We start from the raw sequence: 16,727 nt of genomic DNA, 5'->3' as shown, positions 1-16,727 counted from the left end.
CAGTGCCTCCTCTACAAGAGATTTTGTACATCTTCAAGATGTTTAACGAAATTCTAGCTCTGTAACAGATTGCAAATAAGATGGTTAGATTTGAGGCTTTATGCATATATATTCCTTTAAGATCATCTTACATGCATCTGCCTGCTAATGGAGGCCTTCCGTCTCTGGTGATGACTAATTAACATATCACACAGCAGTCAATTTAAGAAATGTTTCGTTCTTTGTATAGGTTGACAGACTTGTGTAATTGAAACATTCCCCTGTACTTTTTATTTGCTTATTTGATTCAGGAACGTGAATTGTATCAGCCTTGAAAGTTGCTAGAAGAAATAAGGCTGGTAAGAGACATCTCTGATCATGTATGGACCATTATAATGACACTGTTTACTTTCAGGTCAAAGCTGTAGGTATCAGAGAACCAGTAAAATATAAATATAATATCCCTGATTGCATACTCAGCACTGAGTATGGTGGTGATAAATATCTGTACTTCAGTATCAGACAAAATTCCCATTTTATATTTTTTCTGATTGTGAAATAATTTATTTTTTTTTTCCAGTAGCTCATGCTACTAGTAATGCTCATGCTCAGCCCATCTGTGAACATGTCTTAAGCCAAGAATATACTCCAGCCAGGCCCATCCAGATACTCGACTCATTCCCTCTGCACAGAGCATGTATGTGGATGTGTGATCTTGGGATGCAAACACATAGTCCAGAAAACAAGGATTAACACTATTACCTTCAATAGTGGACCTCCAGCTGGCCAGGAATTATTTTAATTGACAACAGCTAGTTAACTCATTTCCATTTCAAATATGATTCAGTGGTTTAAAGCTGTACCCAGGTTAATTCAGACTTTCTAGAGCACCAAGTCTGCTGATGTGAACATGGGGCATTCAGTGACAAGAACCTACACCCTGTGCACAGGTAATGATAGGAGAGCGTTTTCCATTTTCCCATGCGTTCTGTTGGGTCAAATCAGTTGCTTATTGTAGTTGCCATGGTACATGTCAGTAATGTTAAAGAAGCAAAATCACATAATGGTGTATTTTTGACAGAAAATATGACTGAAAAATATATATGATCAGCTTTTTATTGATGTAGGGGCATGTACCTCTTCTAATAATGGGACCATTAATTTTGTTTAAAATAGATACTTAAAGTTGACCATTTATTTAAATCTGTGTTTAACAGAATCAGGGTACTTGTACAGGAAATTCCAGAAGTTCTTGTCTTTGTAGTTTTATTGTTCTATCTAGAAAGCCATAATCACAAAAATGTCTTCATTTACTTTGTGATTTAATTTGTAGCCTACATTATTTATACTTAAAAGTTTCTTTATAGAATCTGCCTGTAAACTGGATATTGAAGAAATATAAACTTTTGTGAGCCTAATGGCTCTTGGTATATTTCCAGTTGTAACACGTATTTGCTTTCATTTTTGTGCAGGTTACCACATAGCATGCCCTTTAGCACACATGCCCAGAACAGAAATAGCACTGAAGTACCCTTAATTTCATGGCCACAGAGCCTAGCTGAGTGAAATCTCACTGCTAATGCAAGGCATATTTAGTTATAGTAGCACCATAATTTATGGGTACTAAAATGAATTATTTTCTTCTATTTTTCCTCTAGATATGTAGGATATGAAAAGTTTCTAGAATAAAGAAGGGGTTGTAATAATATGTTTGGGGTTCTGTGGTTGAAGCACCTTTATATTTTTTTCCTGATGAAATATTTGCTGTTTTCAATCACCTGGGGGACATTATCTTGATGAAGCCACTGAAATATGCTCCATCAGTCTCAAAGGGTTTTCCTAGCCTACTTTTCACCCTCTTCTTGCCAATTAAGCTGCCACATTATGTATGATAGTGAGGGTCACTTGTTTTTTCCAAGTGTTATTCTGAAGTGGTGAAGATGACAGCAGCATACCAGTCTAGTGAATAATTAGAGTGTCTTAAACTCCCAAATCCCCACCTTGTACTGCCACATACTAACTATTTTTAACCTCAGCTCCTGTATTTTAGGAGGCTACATTCATTTTTATCAGAAAAACTCACTGTGGTATTCTGTGCTGCGTGCCTATATTTTATACTAAAAACCTACCAGATAAAATAACTAGAGAGATGATGTTGAAAAATAGGAAACATTTGAACTAAAAATTATGCAACACAGGGCTTTCCTCCACAGGGTAAGATGCAACATTGCTCCAAGACCTCATAGCATTATTTACACTAGATCTTGTAAATTTCGATAGGCAAGCCTTCAGGTTTTGAATTTGTATACATCAGTTTAAACATGGTAAAAAGGCAATTCTTCTCAATGCTTTAAAACCATGAAGTGCTATTCTAATAATCCTAAAGCAGTAGCCTCCACTGCACTCAGAGTTTTATACCTCTGGCATTTATTGCAATTATTGCAATATTGCAAAAATGGCAATTATTTATTTTGTTTTCAAATAACCATCCCAGAATTTCTGCAGAGCAGTTTTGCTGCTGCACAACCTCAGAACAAACTGGAAGCAGAGAACAGCACAGGTCAGTATGTCGCCTGCAGTGAAAGACCTTTATGAGCCTAAACCAGCCTTTCCACAAGGGAGACAAATATCCTAAATGTTCAGGCTTAATCTACTGCCCAAGACATTTAACAAAAAGGTTTAAAGGAAGAATTACTGACGCTGGGTGAAGTTTTCAGTGAAAGAGCAGAGATGCTTCAGCTTGCACCTAGCTTCCCTCACACAGCTATTAACAACTATCACCAAAACAAAGGAGAAAATGGTACAGTAACAAAGGGAGGAACAGTGACCTTCCTTCCTCTTTTGCCTCATTTTTCAAGTTGGATCAATGATGTATCCTGTGACCAAACTCCTTAATGGATCTCTCATTCTGTGCAGAGTGTGAGAACTAGATTTGCAATGCAGATCAAACATTTAAAACCAAAATAAAAAATACTAGCCACCAGGAAGTACTCCAGTAGCTCCCAATCATCTTTCTCTTTTAAAATATAGCCACAGAAGTATAACTTCCCCCAACCTCATCCTCTTCCTTGTTACGCTCTCTTCCTGAATATCAACTCAAGGTAAGTTGTTTTGGAACTGTTAATTATTTTTGGTTTACCCAGCTCTGGTGTAATCCTTATACTGAGAGGATCACTGGGCTCTTATCTCAAATATAAGTAAATATCTATGATTTAATGGAGTTGTTCTTCTGAAGTGGGTGCAGCCTGTGATTTGCTAACCAAGAGGCAGACAATTTGTGCTACAGGTTCCTCTTGTCCTATGCCTTGGGTCACCATGATATTTCAGCTACAAGAAATCCCCTTCTTCTGAACTCAACTGGAAACAGGGTTATTTGTTACTTGCAAAAGTTGCTGGAAGTGGAAAACAGATGTCTGATTTCACAAATGGAGAGATTATGGGCAGCTGACAGCAGAAATACAACTGAAACCATGCTCTATGCCTGTTTTGAGCTATTGAGCATTGCACAGACTCACCCAGCCCCAAATATGTAGGTGAAAAGATCCTCTCTGCCTATAGGATATATAGCATATCTTATATTTTACTGAGTTTTCCCTTTCCCCTAGTACATGAAAATTTTTCAACTCAGCATCCTTCCAATAAGAAAATTTCAGCACTGGTTTCCATGTGTGAGCTAGCCTTCTCTAGATAGGATTTTTAGCTGGCAATTCTGTTTTTGTTTCTTTCCCTTTTGCTTGATAAAATTGGAAAAAATATATGTGGCAACAATACTAAAACAGAGTGCAGGCATAAAAACCCCCAAACCCAACAAGCCCATATCAATACTCATATGCTGGGTCCTTAAGATAGTCTGAAATGGCATAGCAAGGGCAGTAGCAAGCAAGTAAGTTGGATATAATGTTTATTTTAGAGTTAGTGATAAATCACTGTGAGATAATAATGGGAGCATATGTCTCCAACAGCTTTCCAGAAAAGGTGTTCTATTCTAAATGTAAACTAGTGGACTAAAGAGATAGTGAAGATTTATTTCCTCTTTCTTGGCAGAAATAGATCTCTTTCCTTAGCATATTAATGATGATACATTAAAAATGTTTACAAGATACCATCTCTTGAAATTATGAAATGAATGTAATTAGATTGCCTACAAGCCCTTAGGGCTGTGAACACCAGCTTAAGCATTAGTGAGACAGATTGCAAGCCAGGATTCAAGTTGTTTCCCTCATGCTGAGGAGAAATGGAAACAGTAGTGCAACTGAGAGCTGTACCACTGCATCAGGTGTAAATCTGGAATAGGGAAGAAAATGTCCAGCAAAAGTTAGCACCAACCTGAAAACCCATCCGCATGAATAGCACTGGTAACTTGCATCCTGACCAAGGTTATGCTGGAGAACATTCACTATCATCTATGTGCAAAACAAAGTTTGGCAACCATGCATATTTCAAATATATTAAATATACATGCAGCTGGATTAAAGCTATCTGTAAAAAGAAGAGTAGGATGTGCCAAGAACAGAGAGCCCCAAGTTTAAAATTGAGTTTGGTTTTGTTTGGTGTTTTTTTGTTATGTACTCCTCTCAGTAAGTAATTTTCTTTGTATTTTTCATGTATAAGTTGATGAAAATAAAGCTTATGAACAAGTGCTTCAGAGTCATCATGCAGCTTAAACAACTGATGCTCAAGCAGTTTTTTAAACACAGTCTCAATCTTTCCAAAGAATTCCTAAAAGTGTTCTGTCTTTCCAAAGCAGAACATTTCAGAAGCATCCAAAATTAATTGAGATTTAATCTCCCTTTTTCAGCTTGCCTATATGCCTATACACTATAAAGGCAATTTCCAAACTGAATATGATAACAACACCAAGCTGTAACTCTGAAAAATCCTTATGGCAATAATTACTTCATTAAGCACTTGTCCCAGGTCCTGGGAAACTTCCAGTGGGACTGGAGTTTCATGTAAATTTTAGGTAAGATAATGTAATGAAAGATTCTGTTACATACATATCCCAAAAGGGATTTGAATATGAATAAATTATCACTAAGAAGTTATAACTCTATAAAATCCCCATGGCAATGTTTCCTTACCTAGTTCAGAAGGTGAACACCAAGCAGACTGGCATGGATTCACAAAGTGAAGAGAATTAAAAGCCATGCTGAAAAGTGGTCTTGCTCTTTGGGAATCACACACCCAGTGAAACTTGGGGGTTGTGTAAGAAGTATGTAAGAAAATGTAATGAAATGTAGTATAATAGATTACATGTTATAGGCTGAACAAGGGTCACATTTACAGTGCAATGTGAATTTCCAATTTCATATAGTAAGTCCAGACATATATGAGCAGCTGAGTACTGCAGACAAACTCTCTAAACAGGAGGAGCATACACTCCTAGAGGAGTTACAATGTGTGCAATAGGCTTTTCTATGCCCAGTGCACATCAATGTGCATTTTTGAGAGGTTGCAAGCAGCCTTTCTCCCCTCAGGCTGCAGGGTTGTGTTCCTGGACTGCCTTCTCCCTGGGCAGGCATCACTCATGGACACCAATAAAATGGGGTTTTAGCAATCTTGTGACAACTGCTGAGATACAGAAGACACATGACAGGTTCTCCACCCACCTGGTCAGCATACTTCTCACCTGAAACTATCCTCTTGGATGCACAAGAAATCCTTTCAGCACATATCAGAAGGTCATCTAACTCAGCAAAGTCCACAAAGTAGTTTTTTCCAATTAGCATGGGCACTTGCCACAGCACTCATGGGATGGCTTTTGCTGGAGAATGAATGCATCAGCCTGGAGTAAGTGAAAACAGAGCTAAATTAATGCTAGTATTTAGAGGATTTCTCAAGTATATAACAAAACTACAGGACAAGGGAGTCACTTTGCTGCTTTGTTAATTCAGTATCCCCTTTTAATCACTGTTTGTAAAGTCCACCTTACTTTCCTGTACCTTTGTGGAGTGCAGGAGCACTACACACTTTAACCATGGCACTGCATCTACTTTCTATGTTGCAGCAACAGTACCTTGTTGTCTGATATTACCGTAAAAGATACAGTAAATTTCTCTTAGCTATATAAATAAAAGAACAAACATAAATAAATGTACAACTAAAAAGAACAGATAAGAAAGTATCAGATTACTAGCAGAAGTTAAAAAGCAAGCCAACAAAAACCTTAGCAGTTTTAGGTCTTTGCAACTAAAGCATTCTCAGACTCTACCAGACATATTAGAAACACTTAAAAGCACTTCCCAGATACTCAAGAAGTGTAAATTTTCTTTCCTGCAAACTTAGCACTAGAGAAAACTAAAGAAATGGAGCAGAAAAAGCTTGATATTACATTTTCTAATAATTATTTTCTTACCTAATATGAGGAACACCCCACTAAGTTCTCAAACGAGCTTCTGGAGCTACTATTACCCATCTGAGTTTATTTTAAGGACTAAATCCAAGGTGTGAGTCTGATTTCAGGTGTCAACTCTTAATCTGTAATTAAGATGGTTAAGGTTGTACCTTCATCTCCATGAAACAAGTACAAAATCTCAATACATCTGGTCTCAGAGAACAATCTCAAACAGCCATGCTTGCCACCTAGTACAGGTCCTGATTCCTGATCACACTAAAACCAGATGGATGTGCAAGCCCCAGCCTTCCTGCTCTGACCTGATAAGGTGATTTAGCTGACCGGGACAGGAGAAGGCCACAGTGCTATGGCCTCTGAGACAGAGCAGTGGAAGAAATTTGTATTAAACAAACTGGGACAATGCATTTGTTTAGCTGCTCCAACATGGAAAGAGATCCTCTAGCAACAACACAAATTTATCTAGTTTAAGATCAAGCAACTCTTCATTTCTGAATCAGGATCTTTTGAGGGAAGTCAGGACACTCACTCAGGGTACCACCACTTGACCAGGTGCTTTCCTCAGGGGACTGTTTCCTGCAATTCATGTTTCCTTGAACATAATGATACAGCTTTGGCAGCTGTGGACTTTCAAGGCTCATCCCTAGAACAGCATGAAATATCTAGGGCAGCTCTGTCCAATATATGCTGCATCTTGTTGGAAGTTCCTCACTTTGTACATCACTCCCCATCTTTGTACATCAGGATGTATTCAGCCATCTCTTGTACCCTCCAAGAAAAACAAGAGGGCTGGGCTGGTCCAGGGCTCTTGGAAGCTCAGCTGATGTGAATCCCCTCTGTTCTGCTTGGAAAGTCATGCCTCTTTGTGCTTTGGAGTACCCAAAATTAGAATGCCGAGTGAGATGTGGAACCACCAGACAAGTTATCTCCGGCTGTGTATGGAAATGTGCTGTATGGAGTAGCAGTAGAAAATACTGAAAGCAACTCATCTTAGAATAACCTCACTGCTGTGGTTTGATGCTTTCTTGGGAAATATTTAATTCCTGCATTCCAAGAACACAGAGGGAGGCACCTCCTCCATTTTGTGAGTTTAAAATAAAAACATGGCCAGTCAGAAGTATCAGAGGACTTAAAAGCACCACTGAGTGTTTCAGTTCACCTGGAAAATCTATTTTAAGAAATAAAATAATTTACAAGAACATAAAAAAATACCCTCCCCTGAGGGAGGGACATGAATTACAGTTACAACATATCAATATCCAAATTTGAAGGATTCATACAGAGGAGCTCTGTACACAGGCATCTGTATTTTCTGAGCCTTTGGATATATATTTTTTATCAGAGTTGTCTCTTTCCTCGTTTTCTCTTCCAATGCTCCTCTGAGGCTACTCATGTACCAGACTGGCTTGAAGTGGTACATCTGTTCCTTCATTATGCTCTGCTCAGGTCTTTAAATACCTGGAGCAAACCCCAGACTCCAGATTTACCTGCTATTTTAATATAGCTGAACTATCTTTTCTCTACTTGGCAGTCACTGTTATTACATAGGCTGTATAGTTGAAGATCATAAATTTTTCTTTGTGCCCAATAAATGCATTCTTTCAATAGGCTAATGCTTGTATCCTGCAATTATTCCGAACAGGTGGGCACTCTGACACTTGCCATTAGCCAGTCCGCAACACACAAATGTATTGATCAAGGCAAAGATGCACTTCTGACTTGTGCTAATCAATGTATCAGTTCTCCAAGGGTTTTTACAGTGTAATGAGCAGGAAATATATATACCACTGCTAAGTTTCTCTCTCTTCAGGGAGTAACTGAGTGCACTTATAGAAGAGCTGATGTACTGATTCGCAGTAAAGTGAAATGGCATCTCCAAATAAAATTTTAATCTTAAGTATGTATGTAAAATTTTGAGGAAGACTGATGGGCAAACTTGCAAAGTTTGCAGAATTATAGGACTTAATATACTGCTATGGAGCTCCTATGCAATTGTACCTTTTACTGTGAGCTTTCCAAAGTTAACTAAAGTTCAACCTGCTTTTAGACTCCCCCTAAGAAAGCCAAATGATGCCACGGGAAGTGGGTTTTTAATTAGGAATAAGTAGTTTCTGTTCCCACTAAGTGTGTGAGCTTTTAGCCTTTAGAGGTGACATTCTTAAACTGTATTAGCAGTTGATCTTTAATTTACATGCTTTGCCTTCAGTTTTGATAGTGCAGCTCTGTGTTAACAGTGTCAAGCAACAGTCACACACTGCCTGTTTATTTACCAAAATGAACAAGTCAGTTCTCTGCACACAGCCATGAAACCAAAGCTTGCTGAAGACGAGCATTGTAATCACACTGCATTCAAATTCACAGTTACGTCTGAAGACCTCTTATTCACATTAGGTTTATTAAGCCTCTCTCCATCCGTTCTTTCATTCAATGTTCAGAGAATTACACAACTTATCTCCAGTCAGTGGTGTGATTTGTCACCTTCAGTAAAGTTTGATGTGGTGTTTCTGGAAAAGCAGCAGATAAAGGGCTTTAATAAGCTGCACTCAGGATTCTGAGTCAGTGCAAACCAGCTCTGACTCTGGGGGAGGTCATGAAGAGTGTCTAAGGTTACCTAAGGTTTAAGTAGCACAGCAAAAAATGGCATAGAGGGAAAAAAAATCCTCTAAGAACTTTTGTTTACAGTGAATCAGTTAACCTGAAATAGATGATAAAAAGTATACTGCAAGCAATCCCTGCAGTTTTTACTGTAGTCACATAGTTATATTTTGCTCATAATGACAGGATGGGAATTCAATAACTCTATTTTTGTCTGGATCTCAGAGTCCATACACCAAATGCACTAATTTGTCTCTTAAGTATCTCTGAACTAATGACAACCAAACCAGACATTTTTATAAAGCCTTTTGATACCTGCATGCTTATACCAGTTGTATGTAAAAATATAACAACACTATCACTAGCTGACCCATTTCCCATTGCTTACTCTTTTCAGGGGGTAAAAACTCCTTCTGAGAGGCACAAAAGGAACCCAGGAATTCTTAATCTTAAAATTGAATGTGTAATCCACCAGCACAGCATGAGTCATATATTTTAATGCCCAGTGTACACAGGCATAAGTGTACAACTGCAAGCAGCTAATGGGTTTACTCTTTTAATGGAGGAAGTCGGCAGCTAATCTGAGGGCCTGGGGTTCAAACCCTACCCATGACCCAACCTAAATTATTGTTTTATTCAGCAAAGACTTAAACATGATTGATATAGTATAAGCTATTTAATCTGCCATTATAGAATGATTAACATTCATCCATCTGTTCTATAATCAGAGATGTTAATAAAGTTATGAAGATAATAGTATAACAAGTGTTTTTGCTAATCCCAAGTTGTTGGGATAGTTCTCATCTGGGAGCAGTGAGGGACACAGCAGGGGTAAGAGTCCATCTCTATTAGGAGTGATTAGTACAACTTTAAGCTATAATTGCTTGGATACATTCACACAGGAGACTGCTACCCAGCCATTAAATATCCTTAAGAGGATGATCTTTTGTACCAAAAGGTCCAGCAGTTTTTCTGACTTTCTGACGGTTGGGAAGTTTATCTCCACTGAGTGCCTTAAGGGTGACTCACACATACAAAATGCTTCAGAGGTGGCTGATAATTTAAAAAAAAAAATTGATACATTATCTTTCCAAGCATATTTCTCTAAGGGGATGCCCAGCAGTTATGTGTCATGAAGGTTTTATTGAGCTGAAGACACCTTGTGCAGCCTACTGTCTCCACAGTCACCCTGGAGAGCCAAGAGCAGCCCTGGCTGTTTGGCATTGCCACTGTTAAATCAGCTAGAACTAAACCAGTGGAAAACTTGTGACATCTCAGGGGAATGTCTTCCTCCCTTGAGTCTGAAAACCATGGTGTACAGCCACAGCATACCATTCTTGGGTGCCTGCCAGGAAGAACTCCAGGCAGGAAAGTTCTGGCAGCTCATGGGTATCTATCGATAAAGCAGCAGAACAATGACACCTCATCCCTTCCACAGTGCTCGTGCACTCTCTTCCTCCACCATGTCATGCTCACAGTTAGTTTGCCTAAACATTCATGGAAGGTACACTGAGGTCTAGAACTCCGTATAAACCTCTTTTCTCTGCACAGATATGCAAACAGAGGATTCAAAAGGTAAAACTGGTATTTCAAGGTATCAAGGACTGCATTTGCAAGACTGTGAGTTTGCAGAAAGTTATCAACACAATGTGAAGACAAAAGGGTTTTGACAATCTTTTCTGGATACTGAGTTTAATGGCTAATTTTGATTTATGAGAAGGGCTGAAGATACACCCAAAGGTACTACTGCAATTTAGTGAAATTGTCAAATGAAGAAAACACCACTCAGAGAGCTTTGAAACCATAAGTAATCATGTTTTTGTAAGTGACCCCCTTAACAATCACATTCCACACATTCTGATTTCCTTAAAACTCAGGTTTCTGGTGAGCTGGATTGACCTTCCTCTCATTTTCCATTCTAATTTTTCATTTAATTCAGCTCAGCTAAATATCTACTCTATAGCAATTTTCTTGCTCATCTTATTCTTTTTCCAATGCTTTAATGACATTTCTGAGACACTTCACCAAAACCTTAGCTGAAGTGCTGCTTCAACACCTTTTTACTCATAGTTCCACATTCTGCTTTTCAGGCTTTTTACCTTCAGGGTTCTCAACTTTTCATAACACTGTGTTCTACTTCTTATGCATTAACAACCAGAACTGAAGGAGAGTAGAAGGGTAACAAAAGCACATTCATCTAGGATAAAGAAAAAAAGATCAGGAAATTCTGAAAAGGTTTTAAAACTAACTCCAATACAAATCCTCAAAGTAGAATGTAGAAATAAGGAATAATAATTAAGATACAAAATGAAGACATGTAAAATAGAAATATTTAATCTAGAGTCAACTAGAAACTTCTCCAGTGCCTTTCCAAGACTCATGCCCTCTGTTCGTGTCCTTATAGGCTTTAATGAGTTTCAGACTTTTTATTCAATGTTCCTAAGGAAGAACTGAACAGAAGCTGAGCCAGGACTGCAGTTAGTTTTGACATCTTATTTACTCAATAGTGAGATAACTTTCAAAGATAAAACATCTGTTTTAGTTTTCCTCCTGAATAAGTAAGCTTTGTGGGTTTTTTCCCATTTACCTCCTTTCCTGTTTGCGTGCTGCATCCATTACTGCCACAATGAAGGTTTATCTCCTGGGCAGAGAATCAACATTCATGTGTTTACCTACAAAGGGAAAATAAGGGGGATTGGTTTTCTATCTTTTTCCACCAAGTGTGGAATCAGCAAAGAGGCCTTACTTTATTTTATCAGTAAGTCAAATAAATTTAGAATTCTATACTTACCTTAGTTTACATTTTAAGTCACTTACTCTGGTAACAGTTTGGTTACATTTGGAAAGCATCTCTAAGCTGCAGATTCTTGATACAACTGTAAAAATTAAGCCTTTTTATTTGTAAACAAGTAAAACCAGATAACTGCAATATAATCAAAATATCTGCCTCTTTTTCCTGCCCTACAAAGAATAGCAAGTGCTCAGATCTGCATATGTATCAAAGAAATAAATGTCCATGGACTGAAATGAATGCAATAGAGGGGATAATATGACACCTAGTTCATATTAAACAAAAATGCTGCTGTGGTACAGTGCTGTTTCTACTGCTTTGACTGCTGTAGAAAGAACATTTGTATAAGAGGCAAAGGTGCTTTATGCTATAAAACTGCAAAGCCTTCCTACCCCACCTTTGCAAGCAGGTGGTTATGTCAATCACTAGGTCAATACACAAAATCTGCCATGAATTGTCTCTGCAGTTAGATGTTGTTGTTTCAGCAAAACAAAGATTTGTAACACACTACATCAGGTCCAACTTAAAGCCTGTACCTCCTAGTAGAAATAGCCTGACACAGGAGTGTAGCCTGCATTCTGGATCACCATTGCTAAAGTTTTCCGAAGGTCTTATCCATTTGCCTCATTGCAAAAATCATGAAATGTCAAGTGTTCTCCGTGCCTCTGTGCACTGAGTTACAGTCTGGATTAGAGCCTGAATCCAGAAGATGATAAGTAGTCTCATCGCTACTCTGTTTAGACAGTGTGAGATTGAGACCTTTTGTTTCAGCCTTTCCATAAAACACAGAAATAAATGGAGCAGTTTATTCTGCAAAGATCCTTGAATTCCCAGAGAATTCTGCATCATCCCTGGGGTAAGTATCACACCTACTCCCTGTAGCAATGTTCCAGCCTTCAAGATTTGGGCTGAGCTGGAGCAGTTAAGATTCACAGTCCATTTCAGTGTTTCTGACTCCTTGGCTGTGAGTCAGCCAAGGTGGCAATTTAATACCTTTTCTAAAAAGCCAGATGGCCAGGTACAAGGCCTAAATACTGACAAACCAGAGTACTGTGGCCTCCCAAAGATCAAATTACACTCTTAACAGTGATCAGGAGCACATGAATAATTGTAAACTTGAGGTTTACAAAACAGTGAGTGGTAGTATTCAACCTGTTCCCATTTCTTCATCTTTCAGCAGAAAAATTTCCCATTGCAGTGCATTACAATATGGGAAATAAATAGGATTCCTCTATCAGTACAGCTGTATAAACATGTCAGAATCAGTCTGAACAGGAAAAATTGCTAAGCAGCTCACATTATAAAAACTAAATATCGGTCCAAAACACTGAACACTTTGCAGAGTTTTCACTTCATTTTACAAAAGAGATTAACTGGATTCAAGGTGGGCTTGCAGACAGGCTATTGTAAATTGGGCCAGAAATCATCAGCCACCTACAGTCTGAATTTGACCCCATTACATTAAACAAAGAGCCCTGAGAAATAATTGAGCTGGGAGCTGCACAACAGCCTAAACCCCTGCTGGCTGACAGTGTCCAGCAGAGAACAAATGAACCCACTACTAATGGTAGTCAACAGCTTCTTCAGAAGACTGAACTTATCAGCCTCTAAAGAAAAAACATTATTTTGCATAGTCCTTAAACAACCAACATGATGTGGAAAGCTGGCCAAATTCTCAGTTCCTGTAGACTGCTAAAGCTCTTCTGAAATCTAAAGACCATTGAGAATTTAGATTATGACCTTGTCAACTTTCCTTACTAAAATGAGCATGTGAAAAGAGTAAAAACAAGCTCCAAAATTATTCTGTGTGTAGGACCTCACCTGGCATTACAGATGGGAGGATCTCTGAGCAGCCTGTGTGCAATGACAGTCCCCAGAAGCCCTGACACACGATTATCATACCTTATCATGTATATGGGTTGACTGAACAGGTGTGCTCCTCCCCAGGTGAACGTGTAGGTCTCTAATGTGCCAATAGCTCATCAGAAAACACTCACAGGCTCTGAAGTTGGTTCTTCCCCAGTGATGGCAGCTGTTGGAGAGATGGAGGCAAGATCAGTTTTTTTCCCTTTTGCATTTTTAACATAGTTGAGCATTAAGTAGCTCCCGTTCTAGAATAAATAGTGTAGATCCACTGCTATGTGTTTTACAGGCATAATAAGGAGTCCTGTGAATCTACAAACATAAAAGTCTTGGTGACTTTCTGGCAGTGGTCACTGCTATCAACTATAGTTGGTGACATTCATGCTGCAAGTTAATGAAATAAAAAGCAAGCTTCCTACCTAAATTAGCTGGAATACAAAACCCAGCTGTTATGTAGAGAAAAGAGAATTAAATAAACCATGCCCCACTTAAGCTCCCCAGCATACTATGATTTCTCTCTGAACCTGCCACATCTCAAAAAAATGCTTCCATTCTTTTGCAGAAGTCAAAAGAGCAGGTAATTAGACCAGAACCTGAAGGTGTTTCCCCAGGCCAGGTCTGTCCTGCTCCTCCCGTGGCGCTCAGGCAGGACAGACACAGACCCTATGTGACCCTCCTCTGTGCTGAGCCCTTGGCTACGGACAGGGCAAACCCTTCTGTCTGGTCAGGTACAGTGCTGGGGAGGAGGTCCTCCCTTCCCACCTGGGGCAGTTTCAGGCTTCACTCATTCCTCCACAGAGGAATGTGAGCTGTCTGCAGGGCTTGGCTTTTACAGGCTTTATACTGGGGGAGAGAGTGGCCAGCACAGAAATCTTAGTTAATCCATAGAAAGAGCTTGTACTTGCTGGGAGTGTCTTGCATTTTGTGAGGAACTTGGTTTATATTTAAACTCTCCCAGTGAACATTTTTTACTTGACAAATTGATCATTTAAGGTCTTCTCAGGTTCTTCCATATGCCCTTCTGAGTACTGGAACTTGTGGAGAAGGTCTGAATTTCAGCACAGTCTGATGCACAGATAGTGTATCATCTGCAGCATGTGTACAGGGTACACTGATAATTCTGGTGCCACGTAGGTCAGTCTGATTAGAACTCTTTTGCCATATTCTGTGTTTTGCCTTTTTTTCCTGCAACTGATCAGGGAATCTCAGAATTAATTAAATCTCCTGATGTACTTAGACAGCTTGTGGAATAAGTGGTAAGACATTAGAGATACTGAACTTGTTCATTTGATTTCATCTCTGTAACCTGAGCTCCAATTTAATGCTGTACTTCTACCCTCTTGAAGATTAATTACTGCATGAGTTAGCAAGTCATCTCACCAGCTTTCATTTGTGAAGAGTGTAAGTCAGTAGAAATGTAATTCAGGTATTACTCTGGCTTTGTACATGACCGGTGAAAATTCAAAGATTTAGCAGTTAAATATATTTAACACTACAACACTCTTTTCTTGAAGCCAACTCTAGGGCCAACTCAAGCATGGCTATAGGTGAAGGAATATGACTAACATTTAAATTCTGCTTTCAGTTCTCTCAGTACAGACAAACCCAGCCATAGCTCCCAGTATCAGAGGAGTTTCCAGGATTTAAACTTGTGTTAGTGAAGATATAGTAATTCTTTAGATTTTAATTTTTTAAAGCATATCACAACTCTGTAGAAACAACAGCCTTAACATTGGCAGGAGCATCACAGGACTGATTTTACAGTTATAGCATGTGACTGGTCCTGTTCCTGCTGGCTCTGCAGCTCTGAGCTCCAGGGTCCCAAGGTGTCCTGTTCACAGATACCTCTGCTCTGGACCCTTCATGTCTCTAAATAAGATGAAGCAAACGGAGAATTTAGTGAGACTCCGTGTTCCTATAGCTCTGCCATGAGGACACTCCAGTGAAGGGGACTAGCTGGCATCAGGCTTGTGTTTGTGCCAGAAATACAATTCTGGTAGCAAAAGAAAGCTCAACAGCTTGAAAATATAACAAGATAGAGACATATGAAAGCAAAGAGGTACAGACAGACTAGACTCTTCAGTTGAGAATGGCACATTCAAGAAGCTTTAGGTTGTTGGACAGTAACTTCTTTTGAAAGTTCATGACCAAAATAATATTAAGTCTAATTTCTCAGGCACTCAGAGAAGCATATTTTCTTGTCAAAATGAAATTGATTAATCTCCATCCATTTTCAGAACCCCATAATAGGTGCAAATCCACCCTTGAATAGAACTGAGGTTTTAGATTGTCTTAGTTAATGTATTTAAGTCCAACAAACTCAAGCACCAGCCACATACAAAAGGTTCAGAAAGATATTACATGCAAGCCCAGGTAAACCTAAATCTCCACTGCAGCTTCCACAAAGGTCCTTTCTGTATTTCCAAGAGCAGAAGTAGCTTTGCAGACAACCACTCCTTGTCATCTTGACACTTGTCACAGTTATACCTCATAGAACAAAAAACCCTCCAAACCTGTGCTTCCTGATGAGCAGAAACCCACCCCAGCCCTAGTGGGCACTTGTTTTGCCAAGGAAACATTCACCCATCCCTAGGATCACTGTAGTTCCTACATTACTGTCAATATTGTCATTGCTTCTTGCAATGCTCTCTCACCTGGCTCTTCTGCTAATGGCACCAACATTCCCACCCTCAGTACCTGACACATAGTACTTACACAGTCTGTGCACAACACAGACACCAGTTATTCTTTCCTAGAAGGCCTTGTCCCAGGAAGGCCAAAGGTGACTTCTCAATTTATACCCCTAGGGTTAATGGATTTTTCCAAGGGATTGTTCCCCCCAGGATTCAATCTCTGCATTGTTTCTCCATACAGCTTTAAAAGGATTGCTCACAGCACCATTAAGAACCAACTGCAGGAATACTATGTCTCCAGGAATACTATGACTATGTATTTGTTTTCTTAAGGTTCTTTTAGGTTCCTTCAGTTATACAGCCTAGAAATGCATCCAAGCACAAGCATCACTGTCTGCTTTAGCAGGGCACCAGGTTGTCTGTTACAGAAAACATGCAACAAGTCTTGCATTAATTCAGACGTCCATCCCTTATCTTGACATCTGAAAATGGCACCTTCTGGCAGCTTCCCCTT

At 39.1% G+C, this 16,727-nt stretch overlaps 1 long non-coding RNA gene across 2 annotated transcripts in view; it reads right to left on the bottom strand.

Moving 5' to 3' along the window:
* The window catches only part of LOC111932058 (uncharacterized), a 56,733-nt gene that overhangs the window by 33,215 nt on the left and 6,791 nt on the right, over positions 1 to 16,727 (bottom strand). For both annotated transcript variants that reach the window (XR_015289265.1, XR_015289266.1), the window contains exons 3-6: positions 13,620 to 13,749; positions 11,514 to 11,598; positions 11,026 to 11,123; positions 5,609 to 5,764 (exon numbers count right to left, since the gene is read on the bottom strand). This is a non-coding gene — a long non-coding RNA (uncharacterized LOC111932058). The remainder of the gene's footprint in view (positions 1 to 5,608; positions 5,765 to 11,025; positions 11,124 to 11,513; positions 11,599 to 13,619; positions 13,750 to 16,727) is intronic.

Source organism: Cyanistes caeruleus, chromosome 7 (assembly GCF_971803275.1).
Source record: "Cyanistes caeruleus chromosome 7, bCyaCae1.hap1.1, whole genome shotgun sequence".
In the NCBI taxonomy this organism is placed as follows: domain Eukaryota; kingdom Metazoa; phylum Chordata; class Aves; order Passeriformes; family Paridae; genus Cyanistes; species Cyanistes caeruleus.
The sequence above is the reverse complement of the archived record's forward strand: the minus strand, read 5'-3'. Positions and strand labels throughout refer to the sequence as shown.